This window comes from Narcine bancroftii, chromosome 11 (assembly GCF_036971445.1).
Source record: "Narcine bancroftii isolate sNarBan1 chromosome 11, sNarBan1.hap1, whole genome shotgun sequence".
NCBI lineage: Eukaryota > Metazoa > Chordata > Chondrichthyes > Torpediniformes > Narcinidae > Narcine > Narcine bancroftii.
This window is the reverse complement of record NC_091479.1, coordinates 11559625-11581617: the sequence shown is the minus strand read 5'-3', so window position 1 is coordinate 11581617 and position 21993 is coordinate 11559625.

Below are 21993 nucleotides of genomic sequence, written 5' to 3'. Positions count from 1 at the left end.
CCTGTCATTTTTCCCACAAATAAACTTTATTCTTAAAAATATGTATTCAAAGGAAAGCAGTGCGGTCTTTTTACATTCTTAATGTCATATTGCCATATATGTTTGGTTACTGTAGATTATGTAGTTAACCAATCATTATACTATACAATACTATCTCCACAAAGACAAGAGATTGCCGACTCCAGTACTTTCCTTTCCCTGCCCCCATTCCTAAAGGTTTCTCTCTCCACCTCTCACTTCTTCATCATGTGGGTCTCACCACCCCAGCTTCTTCCCCCTTAATAATATGTGGACCTTCAGCTATTCTATCTTAGACAGGTAGTTCAGACCTGAAACGTTGACTGACCATTTCTAGCAAAAACACACCAAAATGCTGGTGGAACTCAGCCGGTCTTTTCAGCATCCATAGGAGACAAAGAGATATTGCCGACATTTCGGGCCTATCCTATGGACGCTGAAAAGACCGGCTGAGTTGCACCAGCATTTTGGTGCGTTTTTACTACAATCATAGCAGACTGTCGGGTTTTACTGACGATTTCTACCCTTGGATGCTGTCAGACCTGTTGAGTTCCTTGAGCGATTTGTGGTTTGGTCAAGATTCCCTGCAGTTTTTTTGTTTCTCTGTTTCTGTAAGGCTTTTCATTCTGTCAGATGGCAAAGTCTCACCACGGGGCTATTTTGCATGTCTTCCATCCATAGATCTGCAAGAAAACAAAGTTGAATATTTAGCAGTTTTCTCCCCATCTGTACTACTGGAGCACCACAGGGCTGCGTTCTTAGCTCCCTGCTGTACTCACTTTACACCTATGACTGTGTGGTTCGATTATGGCAACAACACCACCTACGGTTCGCTGATGATACCAGGATAGTGGGTTGCATAAAAAGGGGCGACAAGTCAGCTTTCAAGAGGGAGATTTAAAACTCAACTGAGTGGTGCACCAACAACAACCCCGCACTCCAATCACCAAAACCAGAGAGTTGTTGATTGTTAGCTTCATGAAGAGACGACCAGAGGTGCTCGATCCAGTGATCATTAGGAGATTTCATGCAAGACTTCCGCCTTGAAGCCGGTTCCATCCGCGGAGAAAAATTTGATCTTACCTGCTTGTGCGCTGCTTTTATGAAGTGTCCGCTGGAAGCAAATTGAGGTGGTGCCCTAGCACCGTCGTCACCATGAGGTCTAACAAATACGGCGAGTAGTGGCTGGCTTCAATACCCATAATGCTCCACGCAGCTGGAAACGATCTGGGAAATGCAGAGGAGTTCCAGCTGTGTGGGGGATTATGGGTAACAAAGACAGCCATTGATCATTCTTCCAGGTCTTCTGCCTGGCGCTGCCCTTCCGGCACTTGGCTCCCCTCTTTCAACCCCAGCTCTGCTTCTCCATCTCCATTCCTCAGCATCTTCCTTCCTCCCAGGCTGTGGAGCTCAGCACCTGGGTCCCTTCGCCCTTTGGTCCCGGAGGCCCAGAGGGCTCCGACTCTACTTGCCTCCGGCTCCTCGCTGCCCTCTCCTCCTCGGTCTCAACAGCCTTGATGAAGGAACAAGAGGTGGAGGGGGAATGAGAAGAGGACATTTCCGGGTGGCCGGAGGGAGCCCTAGCCCCAGTACCAATCACTGTGGGAGCCCTGGTGGTGGCACCTGCATTGCTGGCTGATGGCGTCATTAGCCCACCCCTAACCAGCTGCTCACAGTGACACTACATTCATGATGCATGGCAGAGCACTCCACTCCACCACTGACATTAGATTGGAGGGGTTGGAATCGGCGCCTTGGAGCTGCTCGCGGATCATTTATGATGGTAAGTTCTGCGACATAAGGGTGGCGAATCTCTGCCTTTATGGTTACATTTTTTTACTCTATAAAAGGGCCTATTGAGGATCAGAGGTAGAAAGGATGGTAAATATCAGTTCTTGGGATCCACTATCTCGGAGGAACTTTCCTTGACCCAACACATTAATGGCATCATGAAAGCACGTCAACGCCTCTACTTCCTCAGGAGTTTGCAGAGATTTGTTATGACATCAGAAGTCCCAGATATGTGGTGGAAAGTGTGCTGAATGACTGCATGCCGGTCTGAAATGGGGACACCAATACTCCTGAGCTTAAAGACCTGTGAGTCCTGTAGTCATCACAGCCCAGAATATCACAGGCCTTCCCACCATCGGGAACATCTACAGGGAACGCTACTGTTGGAGAGCAGCAGCATTCATCAAGGATCCACACCACTCAACACACGCTCTGTTCTCGCTGCTGCCATCAGGAAAGAGGTCTCGGTGCCACAAGACTCGCACCCCCAGGTTCAAGAACAGCTGCTCCCCCTCCACCATCAGACTCTTCAATGACAAACTCAATCAGGGACTCATTTAAGGACTCGTACTTATGCACGTTAATATTTTTTTATTTTCTCTGTATTGCACAGTCACTTTGTTGACATTTCTATATTTGTTTACATGTGTATGTTGTTTACATATTTTTTTTCTCACTACCAATAAGTGGTAATTCTCCCTGGCCCACAGGAAAAAGAATCTCGGGGTTGTGTGTGATGTCGTGTATGTACTCTGAGAATAAATCTTAAATCTATTGTGTCAACCATATGGGAGTCTTGTAGGTTTAATCTTAAATATTTAAAATGCCACCTTGGCATCTTCCCCTGTAGCTGGAGGAGGTGCCACACTTTTAATATCTTAAATTTAGACATGCAGCATGGAAACAGGCTATTTCGTCCCACGACCCGTGCCGGCCAATTATACCCAATTACCCTACACTTCCTGGTAAGTCTTCGAACTTGCATCCACGCTTTCTCTCTCACCACTATTCAGGCCCCATACAGTTCTTCCAACTGAAGCAACACTTTGTTCCTTTATCCCTGGGAGTCATCCACTCTATCCAGTGCTCCCGTTGTGGGCTTCTCTACATTGGAGAGGCTGGACGCAGACTGGGAGATGGCTTCACAAGGCACCTTCGCTCTGTCTGCATCAGTGACAGGGACCTCCCAGTGGCCAACCATTTCAATTCTGTCCCCCACTCCCATGCTGACATGTCTGTCCATGGCCTCATGTACTGTTTAAGCAAGAGCACCTGTTAATTAGAGGAGCAACACCTAATTTTCCATCTGGACACTCTTCACCCAGATTGCATTAACATTGACCTCTCTGGTTTCAGCTAGGTCCCTCCCTGTTTACCCTCTGTTCCCCATCTCTCTGTCTTCTTTCCTCCAGCTCTCCGACCCTTTCCCTCCCCATTCACAAAGCCTTCCCCCTGTTTGCTGGCGTGCCCTCCCTCCCTTATTCACGTATTACCTCCTGCCTGTGGGACTGAGCTCCTCTACTGTCTCCCTCCCCACCATTTCAGTCGGGTGCCTGCCCACATTTTGCTCACACTTTGATGAAGGGCTCAAGTCCGAAACGTTGGTGATGTATCTTTATCTCTGTTCTATAACGTTCATGGTTTGACCTGCTGAGTTTCTCCAGCATTGTGTTTTTACTTCAATCATGAGGTCTGCAGGCTTACGTGTTTTGCTGCTCTAATTAAAATGTTTGTTAATTTTACAGCTGGATGTACTTTTTAAAAAAAAACTTTCTTATCTACATGCCTTTATGACTCTTTCAGAATTTCCCATTAGGGTGAACTTTTTCAGAGGGTGGTGGGGAGGTGGAACGAGCTGCCAGAGGAAGCAGGAGAGGCAAGTACAATTGCAACATTTAAAAGACATTTAGACACGTATATGGATAGGAGAGGTTGATGGGAATATGTGCCAAACACAGGAAAAGGGGATTAGCTTGGGTAGACTACTTGATCTGCATGGGTGAGACTGTGGCTTCTAATTAAAACATAATCAGTTTTGCAATAGGAATTGAAGTCTGCAACATTCACACAGCACGGTCCCACAAAGAGCAAAGTAATGTTAAACAGGAAAGTCTACAGACGCTGTGGTAGAAGTGGAAAAGTGCTGGAGAAACTCAGCAGGTCATGCAGCATCCTATAGGAAGTAAGCAATAGCCAACGTTTCAGGCCTGAGACCTTCGACAAGGTGTGAGCAAAAAAGCAGGCAGCGAGTGCAGCACGGTTAGTGCAACCCTGTTACAGCACCACCGATCGGGACCGAGGTTCAAATCCCATGCTGTCTGCAAGGAATTTGTATGTTCTACAGGGGGTTTCCCAGGGTGCTCCAGTTTCCTCCCTCCATTCAACACGTACCGGGGGGTGTAGGTCGATTGGATGTAATTGGGCGGCATGAGCCTGTGGGTCGAAATGGCCTGTTACCATGCTGTATGTCTAAATTTAAGAAAATTGAGGAATGGGACAGGGGGAGGATGATGTCTGTGTTTGGTTTAAGGATAAATACTGGCCAGGACATGCCTCGTGATCTCCATAAAGAGTAAATGATCTTCGACTGACAAAGTGGATAGGGCCTCAGGTTAACATCTCTTTGAAAGAAGGTTTCTTTAACAGTGCAGCACCCTTCAACACTGTCCTGGTATGTCAGCCTCGATTTTTATGTTCAAGTGGCCGCATGGTTAGTGCAACCCTGTCACAGTGACAGCCACTAGGTTTCGAATCCGGCGTGGCCTGTATATTCTCCCCGCGTCTGTCTGGGTTTCTTCCAGGTTCTCCGATTTCCTCCCACCCTTCAAAAATGTACAGGGTTGTAGATCATTTGGGTGGAACTGGGCAGCACAGGCTCGTGAGCTGAAAGGGCCTGTTACCCTGCCGTAAGTCGAAATTTAGAGTGGGCCTCAGAACCAATTCAGCTGGGGGTGACACATTTTTAAGTTTATGCACTGTGGACCGTCAGCTTCTTTGTTTTCCATGAGCACTCTTCTGTCTCAACGCACTTAAGGAAACAAACATTGACATAAAGACGAGAAAATATGAAAAATATTCAGCAGGTCAGGTCAGCGGCAGTAAAGATAAATTGAGTTAAAATGGTTTGGGTGTGTTACTTTTCACTGTAAAGAAAACAAGAAAACCTGCTTGTCAAGCAGCATTAAGACATTTAAAAGATTCCTGGACTTCAAAAGTGAACAATAGTTTTAAGAGGAGTTGGATGGTAACAATTTACCTCATGACCATTCAGAACCTCTGTCCATGCAAGCCAAAGAAAGGATTATTTCGACATCCCACTCCTCTTTCTACCCCTCTGTTTCAACCCATTTCTTTCAATTTTTTAAAATCCCTCTGCTTCTACCCCTCCGTTTGAACTCCTGATTCTTCCCGTTTCAACTCCTCTGTTTCTTTCTCTCTGTTACAACTCCTCAGTTTCTACCCCTCTGTTACAACTCCTCTTACAATCCCTCTGTCTCTACTGTTACATCTGTTTCAGCCACTCATTTTCTACCCGTTTCTATGCTTCTGTTACAATCCCTCTGTTAAACCCCCTCTGTTTCAACCCCCCTGTTTCAACCCCTCTTTTTCCAGAAAAGTGAATAATGGTCTTCCAGAGGAGTTGGATGATAAAATAACAGTTTACAGCAAGGCCATTCAGTGCCTCTGTCCATGGTAGCAAAAGAAAGGATTGTTTAGACTTCAGTACCTCTGTTCATGGTAGCAAAAGAAAGGATTGTTTAGACTTCAGTACCTCTGTTCATGGTAGCAAAAGAAAGGATTGTTTAGACTCATCGTAGTCCTCTGCATTTAATCCAGTCTATTGATTAAGACTTCTTATGCTCACCAAGATACTTTTGAATGTGATAAGGTAGCGAGCAAATACCTTGTTCAATTTTATTAGAATAGAATTGGAGGCCAATCTGGCCATCGTGAATGATAAATGCTAGGTGAGGGAGAACATTTACCTTAAGAAATAGGAATATTAGATGATTGTAGGTTCTTCAGCCTCGCTTCAATGGAAAGAGGTAATTGCAGGATCTATTTGTCCATTGTTCAGATGATTACACTGGATAATGAAGATTTTTCTTCCTGTATATTTTATGGACTTTAGGCTGCTGATCACAAAAATCACCTTAAAATATTCCTATCATGTGCAGTTATTATACAAATGCTGTCTTAGGCCTGGGCATGCTTACACAGGAGAGATGCAGACAGGCTATAAAAGCAGGTCACATATACAGACACTGTGCATTACATTGCTATAGATTGGACGCACGTTGATGTACATGTTATTCAGGCAATAGCATAATGAGTGTACTTAACAACAGCATTTGTTGACTTCAGGAAGATTTAATCCAGTAGAAATGTCTCGTCAATGTTGCAACAGCTATGATACATTCTGTTACATTTGTGGCGAGTACACGCTTAAGGTTCATAAAAACACAGCGTGACTGCAGTTATTAAAAAAGCTGATGAACTCTACGTCAGTTGTAAAATTGGTGACCTCAGCATTATTATGTTAATCAATTTAACGTTCATCCAACTTCCTACATGATACAGAAAATCTGAAATGATCTTGAAGTTGTCTATCATAATCCCCAATTTTTTATTAGGAAGCAAACATTTTTTAAAGAAAGTGTCGTCTACTTTTATGAATTACTTACATATTTGTGACCTTGGAGACTCTTGGTACTGCATCTTCCTGGTAACTCTGTTGTAAATCTCAGGTAATACAATTATTTGTTCTAAACTCAAAATTAAAGGGAATTAGTATTTGCATGGTGCCTTTTACAAGGTGACTGTCCTCAAGGCACTTTGCTGTCAACAAATTCTGAAGTATTGGGCCTGGCGAAATCATGAAGTGATGTAAACCAAAAGAATATACCTTAATGGAGGACTCAAGCACAAAACTTTTGTGTATCTTTATCTTTGCTATAAACCACACTGTTTGACCTGTTAAGTTTTTCCAGCATTGTGTTTTTACATCAATCATGGTGTCTGCAGATTTTTGTTTCCACTATTCAGCCCATCAAAACCTATCCTGTTCCTTTCATAGATCAATCTAACTTGTTCCACACACATTGCCTTCTTTTCCCATTGCCTTTCAAAGGAATCAGTGATTCATGGCTACAATTCCTCTCCCTATGTTGAAGGGATTTGATGTTGTGCTATCGGATGAAGGCCACCCTGTGATGAGAAGGAAGGTAGCAAAGTTGGTCAGTAAGTAACTCTTGGCAGGTCGAAGGGAGAAGATGCCAATGGGCGTCTGTAGCTGTTCTCTGTGTGCCCACTGGCTTCACTTACAAGTGGCGAGAGCACACTGTCCTGGCCACCATCCTCAGCCTCGGCCCCAGTCCGGCTGTCGGGAGCAACTGGGGCCAGCCTTAACCAGGTTTCGCCGCTCCATGCGACTTTGAGGTGGCCATTTGTTCAAGTTCAAATAGCCTTCATTTGTCATTTTAAAACCAAACTGCAAATGCAAACATTCCTCCGAACCGAGGTGCGACATAAAATAACACAGGTCTACACAAAAACAGTGTAAGACAACACCATTCCTACGCAAGACAAAACAAAACAAAATTATACTGGACTACAACCTCACAAAACGAATAAAACAGTGAAAACAATAGAGTAATTAATTTAAAAAATAGACAATAGGCACAGTTGAGACAAGTTATAATAGACTCTGGATATTAAAAGTCTGATAGCTTGAGTGAAGAAACCGCCCCACAGTTCCAAATCCATAGGATCCCGAGATCTTCAACACCACAGGCAGTGCTGAATTTCTTGATCATGTACTGATGTGTCAGCTGTACTCTGTGCTGTGTGGCTCCGGAATTAGTCATTGCGCTTAGCTACAAGCATTCTGTAGCCTGTGTTTCCTCCAAGCACCACAGGTAGTGCCAGTATTCTATTGAGTTACATCAGTGGTTTTCAAACTGTTTCCTTTCCTACGCCATCAGTAATCTTTGATTAGTAAAGGATTGCTTAAGGTGGGATGTGTGTGGGAAGAAAAAGTTTGAAAACCACTGTTTTCATCGTCCCTCATTGACTCGTTATGTGCGTGGTTTCAGAACTCCAAAGGAAATGGGGCAATGATAATTTTTTTCAAGCCAAATATTTCAGTTACAATTGGGTCTAGAGCAGAGATTCTCAATCTTCCCTTCCCACCTTAAGTAATCCCTTATTAATCACAGAGTACCGATGGCATAGGGATTACTTAAAGTGGGATGCAAGTGGAAAGAAAAAGTTTGAAAATCACTGAGTTACATAATCTGGAAACTTCAATCAATACATGAAATCAGGAATTTCCTTGGATCTATTTATATTTATTTGTATTTGGGGAATGATATTTGATGTTTAAAGTTACCACTTAATTAAATCTGTGGGTAACTGAGCCATTGAGCCCTCGCTGGTCTGCTGCCATGGTCACCGTCCTGTATGGCCATCTTCTCCGCTTCTCCTTTTCAACGGTGGTGGGGGGGGTGGGGGGTGGGGGGAATGTTCTCCCTGTTTCTGGTGCTCCACGCCGGTCCACTGCTCCGCGGACTCTGCACCTCTCGTAGGTGCTGGCGACCTTAGGCACTGCCATCTTGGGCCCAGAGCCGTGGTTGCAAGATTTTAGTTTATAAACATGGTCAGCTCCTTTAACAAGACATTTAATGCCTCTATGGAACTGCCAGCATTACAACCGGGCAGTTGAACCCTTCAGAGCAGTGCTGTGTCTCCCAGCGTTAATCTAAGATTACAATAGGATCCAGATCAGTGGTTCCCAAACTTAATTGGATTTCCAACCCCTTGGCTCCCAGGCAGCATCCCTAGCGACTCACCCCGACACACACACACACACACACACACACACACACACACACACACACACACACACACACACACACACACACACACACACACACACACACACACACACACACCTCTTTCTTCATATCAGGTCTACTGCAAATGTAAAACAACTGTTCTAACACTATAAATAAGCATATGTATTTCACAAATAAAATTTACAGCAAACCAATTTATTTAGCAATATGAAAGGGTAAATTTACATCTCACCTGAAAATACATTCTAGATCAACTGGGCAAGTGGTCAAGAAATAACAAGCGAGAAGACTTGAAGTTTGGTAAATTAAGTTAGGTCTGGACTGCACCCCTCCTATTCTTCCCCCTCAATCTCTAGTCTTTAATTAAGGTGATTGCTTGCCTTTTGCTTATACCTTCAAGAAGGGCTGAGGCCCAGAGTGTCAGTAATATATTTTTTACCACCAATGGATGCTGAGAGACTGGCTGAGTTCCTCCAGCATTTCTGTGCGTGTTTTACTATAAATATGATTGTCTGCAGACTTTTTTGTTACACTCTTGTTACAAGATCAAACCAGCAACCACAAAGGCGGCCTATCACACAGGGGTAAAGATGAACAATGACTTTATTAACAAAAATTCACCTTCAAACTTTAATTCAAAAATCCCCCCTTTTATAACAATGCCCACTGGTTACTATTTTAATTTCTATAACAGTGTAAAACTAATAAATTCCCCAGCCTAAATATAAAATATGTAATTAAAGTCTCAGTTATATTTCCAACCAGCCCACAGAAAAACTTAGACACAAAACACACAAGACTCACAAAACTTCGATCTCAACTGAAGCAAAGATCATAAACAAAATTCAGTTTGTTTGGTAAATTGAAGCCAAAAGATCTTTGAGAGAGAGAGCACAAAATTCGAAGTTGTCTTCTTGTATTGCTGCAGAGAGAGGAACAACGGGCTTGGTCTGGATCCTTCTGACTGCCTTCAGAATGTTCATCCCTTTTAAAATGCCCAACATTCTAAACTGTCCTCCAGACCATGACTCATGCTCTGGGCCTTCTTCCACTCCACAGCACCCCCCAGTGGTGGTTTATTGTCCAAGACCAGAAATTGTTTTCATTTTCTGCACATGCTCAGTCCGTCTCCCACTCTCTCAGCAGTCCACCTTCACCTTGGTTCTTAAAGGCAAACTGTCACTTTTCAACATAAAACTACACAACACATAGGTCAATACACAACACAGAACTCTAACACCTCCCCTGCTAAAAAAATTTGGTCCACAAGAACAAATTTTTAACAATTAATGCAAGTATTACATAAATAAAATAAAATAAACACTCAATTTTTTTACAGTATGTGATTAGATTTATATTTATCCAGATTAACATCTTGACAAACAATCTGCTATTACGTTATCCATCCCCTTTATGTGTGTAATAATTAAATCATACTCTTGTAATATTAAGCTCCAATTCAATAACCATCTGTTCTTATTTTTCATTTTAGACAGAAAAACTAATGGATTATGATCAGTATATATTATTAACGGTCTTTGAGTAGTGCAAATATACACATCAATATATTGCAACACTAAAAAAGTGCTAATAACTCCTTCTCAATGGTTGAATAATTTCATTGATGGTCGTTAAACTTTTTCGAGAAGGACAAAATAGGATGTTCTGCTCCATCACCATCCTTCTTCTGTAACAGTACAGCACCAACCACTTCGTCATTGGCATCCACGGCTAAAAAGAATGGCTTTTCAAAGTTAGGGGACACGAGTACAGGCTGATGGCATAAAATGGCCTTTAACTTCACAAATGCTTCCTGGCATGCATCTGACCAGATAAATTTTTCTCTCTTTCCAAGTAGTTTTGCAGTTTCTGCAAAATTTTTACAATATCTACAATAGTAGCCAATCATACCTAGAAATCTCTGAAGAGCTTTCTATTACCGGGAATAGGAAACACAGTGATAGCCAATACTTGGGTGCCACCAGTCCCCGTCCTACCACATAACCCAAATAAATTACAGTGGCATGTCCAAACTCACTCTTGTGCAAATTCACTGTGAGTTGTGCTTCCACCAGTCTCTGAAATAACTGCTCTAATTCAAGCATGTGTTCTTCCCATGTATGTGTACTAATTACTAAATTATCGAAATAGGCTCCTGTGTGCTCTAAACCCTAAATTACTGCATTAATCATTCTCTGAAATGTGCCAGATGCATTTTTCATCCCAAAAGGCATAACATTATACTCATACAATCCCGAAGGTGTAACAAATGCAGAAATCTCCCTGCCTCTCTCCGTCAAAGGAACATACCAGTATCCTTTTAAGAGATCAATCTTTGTAAGAAATTTAGCCTTCCCACAACTTATATATACAATCATCTATTCTGGTAATAGGGAATGAATCAGTCTTTGTAACCATGTTTACCTTTTGATAATCTGTACAAAACCTAATTGAGCCATCTGTCTTAGGCACCAGAACACAGGGTGAACTCTAATTTGAACTTGATTTTCAGATTATGTCATTTCTGTACATATAATCCACCTCTTGATCCAACAATCTGCTCTTTTCCTGATTAACTCAGTAAGGATGCTGCTTAATAGGCTTAGCATCACTGACCTCCACATCATGACAAGCCACAGTAGTTCTTCTTGGAACATCTGGGAATATATCCTTAAATTTCATATGTCTTAATTTCTTCCCTTTCTGATTTAGTCAAATGCATTAACTTGGTGTCTAAATTTTGCAAAACTATAAAATTTTCAAGCCTGGGGCTTATCACTTTCTGTGCTCCATGACCTTCCACGAAACTTATCTCCTCCTTACTTTCTTCTATAACTAGCACCTTGGTTGGAATCCTAGTCTCCTCCTCAGTCATTTTCTGAAAGTAAGGTTTAAGCATGTTCACGTGACAGACCTGTGTCTCTCTTCGACAATCAGGCGTCTCAATGACATAGGTGACCTGGTTAATTTTTGATTTTACCTTATGTGGTCCTGAAAACTGAGCTCTCAAAGGGTTTGGCTGCATTGGAAACAATACTTTGTTGCCAGGTTTAATGTCCCTAATTTTTGCTTTTTGATCATACCGAATTTTCATTTTTCCCTGAGCAGTTTTTAAATTTTTCTTTGCCATCTCGCAAGCCTGATGTAATCTGTTTTTAAATTTGAAAATATAATCCAACAGATTTGATGATATATCATTATGTATCCACTGTTCCTTCAACAATAGTAATGGACCCCTGACTTCATGACCAAACACCAACTCAAATGGACTAAAGTGAAGAGACTCTTGAGTTGCCTCTCTAACAGCAAACAATAACAAATGGATTCCTTCATCCCAATCCTTATTATTTTCCATGCAATAAGCCCTCATCATATTTTTCACAGTTAAATGGAACCTTTCCAAGGCCCCTTGACTTTCAGGATGATAGGCAGACGACACAATTTGATGGGCTCCCAATTCATACACCACCTGTTGAAATATTCCAGACATAAAATTACTCCCTTGGTCCGATTGAATTTCCCTTGGTAGGCCAAACAGTGTGAAAAATGTTAGTATAGCCTTCACAATCATTGCTTTAATGTTTCTCAGGGGAATAGCCTCTGGAAACCTTGAAGCTGTGCACATGAGTGTTAACAAATATTAATTTCCTGCTTTGGTTTTTGGCAATGGGCCAACACAATCCACTATCACTTTTGAGAAGGGCTCCCCGAAAGCAGGGATGGGTTGTAAAAGTGCCACTGGTGGTCCTTGATTAGGCTTGCCCACCAGTTGATAAGTGTGACAGATTCTACAAAAGTTCACAACATCCTTTCTTAATTTTGGCCAATAAAACTGTTTCCTTATCTTTTCTACTGTCTTCTTCACTCCAAGATGACGTCCTAAAGGTGCACTATGAGCCAACTTTAATATTTCATTCCTGTAAGTTTTGGGAATTACAACTTGCCTTATTACCACCCAGTTTTCACTGGCAGGTATCACTTGTGGTCTCCATTTTATCATCAATATTCCATCTTGAACAAAGTAACCTACTGGCACAGTTTCAATTTCCTGGTTAGACAGAATCTTGTCTCTTATCCCGCAAGATCAGGATCATGTTTTTGTCTAGCTATTAATTCTTCTCTTGACAACAGCAAAGCTGGATCCTTAGGTTTGTCCTCAATGCTTGCCTCCACCACAGGATCATCACAGACTTTCTCTACCTCTACCTTTTTTCTAGACATGGCTCTAGTAATGGCACACGCAGGGTAGATTTCCAAATCCTTTTTGGACTCATAAAACAATGGCTTACTTTTGAGATTCACCGCAGGTATGACTTTACCCTCTGCTAAAGAATTCCCTACAAAAGAGAAACTCCATCCACCGGCACTCTTGATCTTATCCCTATCGTAACCGGGCCATTAAATAAGTCTGATTTCATCACTATTCTATGCAAAGGTATAGGCTCTGCTTCACTACCAATCCCTTTATTTAAATTCACATCTCCAGTATCGGTCTCTTCACCAAAATTCAAAATGTTGCTTAATACAAGCGATTGGGCTGCTCCAATATCCCGCAGGATTTTAACTGGCACTTGATTGGATCCTTCTTTAACCGAAATGAAACCTTCAGTCATGAATGGTTTAAAAATATCCCTAACTTTCTCTCTCTGAACACAGGCAGTTGGTACCACCCCTTTCTCTTCCTTTTCAGTACAGGACAATTTGCTATTATGTGCCCCGGCTTCTTACAATAGTGGAAATAACACTCGAAAAATTTTCTTTCACCCATTTCTCTTCCTCTCTTCCTTTAACCTCACTTCTAGATTTTCTTTCTACTCTACTTGGATTATCAGCAGTATTCCTTTTAAAGGTTTTCCCTGGTGTCCACTTAGGCCTGTGGGTTAAAGCATATTCCTCTGCGAATTTAGCCAATTCTTGCCAAGTTTTTATATTTTTCTCTGCCAAGTTCACTTGAATATCGTCAGGAACACAATTTTTAATCTCCTCAATCAGAATGATTTCCCTCAATAAATCAAAGTTATTTTCTACTTACATTGCGGCCCACCACCGATCAAAACACACAACCTTCCTATAAGCAAAATCCAGGTAAGATTAAGTTGCTGCCTTTTTAAATTCCTGAACTTTTGTCTATAAGATCGGAGTACAGCCTGCTTTACAAATTCATAATCAGCTACTTGTTGGACAGTGAGACACGAGTACACCTGTTGGGCTTTCCCTTTAAGAACACTTTGTAGCAGGAGTGACCACTGGTCTGGTGGCCATTTTAAATTTACAGCTACATTCTCAAAATGCTGAAAATACTGGTCTATTTCAGCTTCCTCAAATGGAGGAACTAACCTCTACTGACCAGAAACCTCTCCTCCTGACCAGCACGTGGGTTTTGGGCTTCTCCCTCTCCTTGGGTTAGGGTCTGGCTGAATTTAGCTAGTTCTAGCTCATGTTTCCATTCTTCCTCTCTCTCTCTCTCCTCCCTTGCGGCTACTCTTTCCTCCCTTTCTGCCTGCCTTACCGCTTCCCGTTCGGCTTTCCTTTCTGCCTCTCTCTCTTCCCTTTCTGCCTGCCTTACCGCTTCCTGTTCAGCTTTCCTTTCTGCCTCTCTCTCTTCCCTTTCTGCCTGCCTTACCGCTTTCCGTTCGGCTTTCCTTTCTGCCTCTCATTTTTCCTCTGATTCTAGTTTTCTCAAAGCCAACTTTACTTCCTCTGAAGTTTTCTCCTTTGGAAACTGTTCGAATGCAGCTTCTTCAAATACCCCCTTTCCTATATAGGGCTTAACAATCTTTCGGCCAATTTCCTTTTTTTTAAATCCCAGTTCTTTCTGTAAGAAGTTTTAACTTGCCAACTATAACCATCAGTTCTGAATTTTTAGCCATTTTAAAATTAATCACTGAAGGGTTAGGAATGAACTGGTCAGTATTCACAGTTGCTGGTTTTTCTGCTGGTCATTTATACACTCACCGTTTATTTTTAATTTCAAGCTGGAGGTTGAGTCAAACTCAGACAACTGTAACTAAGCACAAGTCAATCGCCCCTAAAACTTCCAAATAGGTTTGATCCCGGACGATTCCCCCAAATTATGTTAAAGGATCAAACCAGCAACCACAAAGGCGGCCTATCACACAGGGGTAAAGATGAACAATGACTTTATTAACATAAATTCACCTTCAAACTTTAATTCAAAATCCCCCCCGCCCTTTTATAACAATGCCCACTGGTTACGATGCAAATTTCTATAACAGTGTAAAACTAATAAATTCCTCAGCCTAAATATAACATATGTAATTAAAGTCCAAATTATATTTCCAATGAACCCACAGAAAAACTTAGACACAAAACACACAAGACTCACAAAACTTTGATCTCAACCGAAACAAAGATCATAAACAAAATTCAGTTTGTTTGGTAAACTGAAGCCAAAAGATTTTTGAGAGAGAGAGCACGAAATTCAAAGTTGTCTTGTGTTGTTGCAGAGAGAGAGGAACAATGGGCTTGAACCGGATCCTTCTGATTGCTTTTGGAATTTTCATCCCTTTTAAAATGCCCAACATTCCAAACTGTCCTCCAGACCATGACTCATGCTCTGGGCTTCCTTCCACTCCACAGCACCACCCAGTGGTGGTTTATTATCCAATTCCAGAGATTGTTTACATTTTATGCACATGCTCAGTCTGTCTCCCACTCTCTCAGCAGTCCACCTTCACCTTGGCTCTTAAATGCAAACGATCACTTTTTAACATAAAACCACACAACACATAGGTCAATACACAACACAGAACTCTAACACTCCACTTTGGTAAGTTAAACCAGGACAGGACTTACGCAGTAAATAGTGGGTCCAGGAGAGTGTTGTAGAATGAAGATTTAAGGGTATAAGTACATGACACCCCAAAAGAAGTGACAGGTTTTTTTTTACACAAGCACTCCATTCCAAGAAATTATTCCCATTTTCCCAGAATGCATGCTGTGTAAAAAGCTCAGAATGAGAATGAGAGTGCCATTTCCATTCTGACATTTCACCTCTTAGCTCCTCGTCAATTTCCCAGAACACCTGCAGTCTAAAGTGAACTGCAACATTCTGCAAATGGACGAATGAATGCTGCGGTTGTGTGGTGGTACACCACCGGCCTACTGCAGGGGGCAACCTCTGTACCTGCAGGTGAGTAAGGGGTCAATCAGTCGGCCTAAATGGATCAAGCCCCACCCAGTCACGTATCAATCACCCTCTGGGATATCAGCCTGCACCAGCCTCCCAAGACCTCACACTGAGTTGCAGCCACAGCCAGTCTGTCTCTGTGGAGATTTTCTTGGATTAAAGCCTGTTGTTCAGTCTTTACTTTGTGTGTGTGTGTCTGATTCTGTCTAACAGCGCGCCACAGGTAGTAGCTGCTGCTATAAATAAAGGCAAACACACACAAAGGTAGTCAACTCAAGACAGGTTTACTGCAGACATACGGTCCTTTTATTCCCTGCCTGTTAATGAGCTCGTTAGTGTGGTTAAAGCTACGAGCCATTAGTGCCTCACCCCTTTAGGCAGGGGCTTCATCTGATCCACTCGCTGTACTTTGGCGCCCTGCACTGATTCTGACTGAGTTTGGTTGTTGAGGAGTCTGAGGGTGGAGGGTGGAGGGGGAGCAGCTGTTCCTGAACCTGGTGGTGCAAGTTTGGTGGCACTTTCCTGATGGCAGCAGTGAGAAAGGAATGGTTGGTGTAGATCCTTGATGATATGAAGGGTTTAGATCAGACAACAACTTGGTTGGGACTGATGAGTTGGGCCAACGGGGCTGTTTCCATGTTGCCTAATTCTTTTTTTTTCTTCTTTGGCTTGGCTTCGTGGACGAAGATTTATGGAGGGGGTAAATGTCCACGTCAGCTGCAGGCTCGTTTGTGGCTGACAAGCCATGGAAACTGATTCTCCAGTCATCATGACTTGTTGTTTGTGGCAGTGTACCCTGTACAGAATGGTAACTGATAATACCAAACTCTAAAAGAATATTGCAAAGCATTTTGCAATGTCCTGAAGTTATGAAAGGTGCTATATAAATGCAAACCTAAAAAAAAACATGTTCAGGAGAGAAGTAAAGTCAGTTCCTGTCATTACTTGGTTGCTATTGTGCAGCGTTGAGCCCACTTTAAAGGACCTTGAAACTTTCTACAACCCCCTGTGCTATGAAAGTAGAACTCTCTATGAAGATTGCTCAGCGCGGTGGTCCTCCACCTTTTTCTTCCCACCCACGCACCCCTTGAAGTAATCCCTATGCCATCGGAGCTCTGTGATTAGTAAAGGGATTGCTCAAGGTGGGACGTGAGTGGGAAGGGAAGGTTGAGAATCACTGCTCGAGACCCAATTGTTACTGAAATATTTTGCTGGAGAAAAATTGCCATTGGCCCATTTCCTTTGGGGTTACGGAACCCTGCACATAACGAGTCAACGAGGAACGATTAAAACAGTGGCTTTCAAACCTTTTTCTTTCCACCCACATCCCACCTTCAGTAACCCCTTACTAATCACAGAGCACCTATGGCATAGAGAGTGGAAAGAAAAGGGTGAGAAGCACCGAATTCGAGCTTCGTTAAAATTTAAAGGGGACATCAGGAGAAACTTCCTTACTTTCTCTTTTTCTTTTCCTTGCACTTTTTATTTATTGCTGGAATGTGGTTAATATAAACGTTTGCACTTCTCACTGCTGCAAAATAACGAACCTGATGACGCGTTCACGACCATAAATTCTAATTCTGGATTTCTTCACGCAAGAGAGCGGAGCAGGTGTGGAACGAGCTGCCAGCTGAATCAGTGAGTGCGGGCTCAATTTTGACATTTAAGAAAACAATCGGACAGGTTCATGGGTGATTGGTGGAGGGGTGGGGGGGAATACGGACCAAGTGCAGGTCAGTGGTGTGAGAAACAGAAGTACCTTCACAGAATTTGCTCGAGACAAAAATTGAGAACAAAGAACTTTATTATACTATGACAACAATGCAAAGTTGGGGGCTTCCCCTTACCCTGGGAATACACACAGATACTGAGGCAGACCCAACTTTTATACATTTCATTTCAGTACAGAGATACCTTCCCCCTAACATTCTTCTGCCTCCTGGATTGGTTTAGCATTAGGTAATTCCGCCCACGTGGATTCTAACTTCTTATCAGTTTATGTGCCTTCCTGCAAACTTGTTAGCCAGGAAATATCATGTCTTTGTTCTTTACTCATTGATCAATCCCCAAGACTTGCTAAAGCTATTTACTTGCTATCCTGTTTTGAAGATCCTTATTTTATTATACTTTTATAACCCTTCCTCTCATTCCAGCATCCCTTCACCCTGATTTAACCCATAATACTTCATTTCTAATGAGCACTTGCTTGACTCCTCACGTTCCAGTGTCCCTTATCCAGTATCCCTTACAGTGGGGACTGGACAGGCCAATAGTTCGGCACAGACTAGAATCTGCGCTGTTGGGATCTATGAACAAGGTATGAGCTCATTTCTGACTTGGCAGTTCCCAAGTTATGAAGTCATCTCTCTGTTTGACAATACCCCTCAGTTCTTGCTGCCTCATGGTCAGTTTTTAAAAACTATCAAAGCTTTGGGTCTTCTTTTAAGAAACCCCACGTGTTTTGTGGATGGAGTCCCTTGCAGGGGTGGGGTGGGGGGGGGGGGGGTTCTCTCGTCTTCGCGCCTGTCCTGCACGTAGGACGTCGCTCATTTCCGAGCGTCCAATCGCAATGGTTCTGGACTGTGTATCTTTTTCGTTTGGAGGGGGAAATGGGCAAAGCTGATTGGTTGATGGTCGCGTGCGAAGCAACGAGAGCTCAGGCTTGACCTCCAGGAGATATCCCCAAGGACCTTGGAGCCGCTGCACGCAACGACTTTGCAACCTTGGAGAAATGAGACAGGGGATTCTCTCTCTCTCTCTCTCTCTGTTTTCAAACCTGTTGCCCGCTCCCTTCCGCAGTCTTAAAGGAAGCCGACCTTCGATCCACTGGGTGATTTATGAGAGCCGGGTTAATGCAACAAGAACAAAATGGCAATGACCTGGAATTTTTTTTCTTGCAAACTTATTTCACAAACATTGATGGACCAGCCTACAAGTTCCTCTTGGAACATCTCCCCCCCCCCCCCCATTAAATTTTAAAGCTTTCATGTACTTTGTTTAAAAAAATGAAACCATTTAAAATGAAAACAAAAATGAAATTAACACGTTAAAACTCCTTTCAACGTGAAATTGTATGTGGCTGAAGTACATTCTGTTAAAGCCAGTAACGGGAATTCGTGTCAGGAAAGGGAGAGGGGTGTCGTTGGTGAGGGGGGGGGGGGAAGGATGGGGTGGGGGGGGGGGAAGGATGGGGTGGGTGGGGGGGAAGGATGGGGTGGGGGGGAAGGATGGGGTGGGTGGGGGGGAAGGATGGGGTGGGTGGGGGGGAAGGATGGGGTGGGGGGGGAAGGATGGGGTGGGGGGGAAGGAAAGGATGGGGTGGATGGGTGGGGGGACAGGTTGAATGTGCTGGGGTCGTGGGAAATGCAGTTTCGGGTCCTGGTGGTCAAGGCGCTGCAGGGTGTGAAACACAGAGGTCTGGATAAACGCAGCAGGGCGAACTTTGATGTGGCAGGTCTGACCAAGCCCGAAGCGCTGGTTGCACATCCTTCTCTTTGCAACTGCTGAGCTCTCCAGTCTTGTCTGTTTCACTCTCCCTCTCTCTCCCCCCAGTTCAGGCGCTGACTTGATCGGATCCAGCAGTTGGCTGGATGCGTGTGTTCAGCGCATTGACTCTGCGAGGACGGCCGCCTGCCCAGGAACGAAGACGGGGCGGATTATTTTCGAGGCGACTCACAACACACCGAGGCTGTCAGAAGCACCCAACGAAAAGCCCTGACTCTCACGGAGCTGATTCCTGGGGACATTGCATCCAGGAGAATTTAGATGCAAGATCTCCATCCGTTCACGCCTGTTTGGTTCCCCTGGTCACCCTTGGCTTGTTTGCCAGTTGGACCCTGGCTCATGGGAATGAATGAAGTTTGTTGTCATCTATACTAAAGGGCAATGAAAGTCTGACCTGCTACAATCTCTCAGAAACGCATAACATAAGATAAACAGGAAAAGCATAAAGAAAAAAAAGTTAAATTATACCTTTAGAAACATTCAAAGTTGGTTATATTGTGCTCTGTAACTGGATCCTGGACTTCCTAATGGAAAGACCCCAGGCTGGTAGAAAAAAGGTCAAGCACCGTCACGCTGATCACTGGCACACCTCAGGGCTCAGCCCGCTCCTGTTCACGCCACTGACCAGCCACTGCGTCACCAGATCCAGCTCCAAGAGCGACATCAAGTTTGCAGGCGACGCGGCAGTCGCCGGCCTCATCAGCAATGACGATGAATCATGCCACAGAGCAGAGGTGGGTGCGAGAGTGACGGTCCGGCAAGATGAAGGAGATGACCCGAGAGTGACGGTCCGAGTGTGTCCAGGTGGGCAAGATGAAGGAGATGACCCGAGAGTGACGGTCCGAGTGTGTCCAGGTGGGCAAGATGAAGGAGATGACCTTGGACTTCAGGAGGACCAGGAACAGCAACCCTCCATGGCACGTCAATAACTGTGTCGTGGAGAGCACCAAGTTCCCTGGAGCTCATTTGACAAGTGACCTATCGTGGAGACTCAACATCTCCTCACTGGTCAGGAAGGCGCAACAGCGACTGCACTTCCTGAGAAGACTGAAGCGGGCCAGGCGACCGGCCACCATCATGTCAACCTTCTACAGGAGCTCTACTGAAAGTGTCCTGGCCGGCGGTATCACAGTGCGGTACGGTCACTGCGGAGAAATGGATCCAAGAACCCTAAGAGTGGCAGAGAGGATCACTGGAGTCTCCCTCTCCCCACGTCAATGATATATCGGAATCGTTGTCTGAAGTGGGTGCACAATATCACTGAGGACCCCTTCCACCCTGCATCTTTCAGCTGCTCCCATTGGGGAAGAGATCCTGGAGGATCAGAACCAGCACCACCAGGCTGAGGAACAACAGGCAGTGAGAACGCTGAATAGCCAAAAGGAACTGCTCACACTGACCATCCGACACTCTCACATTCATGGAACAAGATTCATTTATTTATTTGTCAAGATAAATACTTCTCCTGCATGTGTATTATTGATCGGGTTGTGTGTCTGCACGTTTTACACTGAGGACCGGAGAACAGTGTTTCATTGGGTTGGACTTGTACAATCAGATGACGTGACCCTTCTAGTAGAGCCAAGAAGATTATTAGTTGCTGTGAAGTTGTATTAACGTTGACGAAGGTAGCACTCTTGGTTTTGAGTTGGATGATTGTTGGTTGAAAACATGCTCGAGAAAATGAATGACCAGGGGTGGCCAACCTTTTAATTTTACATTTTTAATTTAGACAGACAGCACAGTAACAGGCCATTTCGGCCTATGTGTCTGTGGCACCCAATCCTGGTATGTACACGTGGCCTGAAATGGCCTGTTACTGTGCTATATGTCTAAATTAAAGATTAAAAATTAAAAGGTTGGCCACCCCTGATCTAGACTGACCTCTTTTAATTCATCATCTAACGTGGTCCCATTTTGAATAGGGAGGTAACCACCTGTTTTGGTAAATATTTACTTCAAAATCAATACCCCAGGGAAAGGGAGGGGGAGAATTTTATTGCTCCTATCATTTATTTGGTAATGATTAAAGCTGAAAAAAACTCAGAAAGCAAAGTAATATAGACCTGAAATATTAACCTTTCCCACCATTTACAGATAGATAATGCCAAAGAGTCTGAGTGAGAAAAATTCTCCTCATTTCACTCGGTTATGACCTATCTCTTCTTTTGGGACCTCTTGTTTTCTTTTCCTTAGCCAGAGGGGATCAGAATTTATTGTTATGAACATGTCACGACATTTGTCCCAGTGCAAACTTTGATATAAACCACCTCACAAAATAAAGCAAAATGGTGCCAGAGAAAGGGTCAAAGTGAGGCACAGTCTGTGGTTCATGGTTCATTCATCAATCTGATGGCAGAGGGGGAAGAAGCTGTCCTTGTGCTTGTCTTCAGGCTCCTGTACCTTTCTCCCAATGGTGGCAGAGTGAGGAGGGCATGGCCTGGGTGGTGGGGAGGATAGAGCCTTGAGGATAGAGGCTGCTTTCTTAAGACACCACTTCTTGTAGATTTCCTCAATGGAGTGAAGCCTGGTACCTGTGATGCTGAAGGCCGAGTTAACAACTCTGAAGTTTTTTCTTGTCCTGAGCGTTGGCCCCTCTGTACCAGACAGTGGTGCAACCAGCCAGAATACTCTCTGCGGCAGGGGTTCCCAACCTTTTTGTTCCTCTGTACC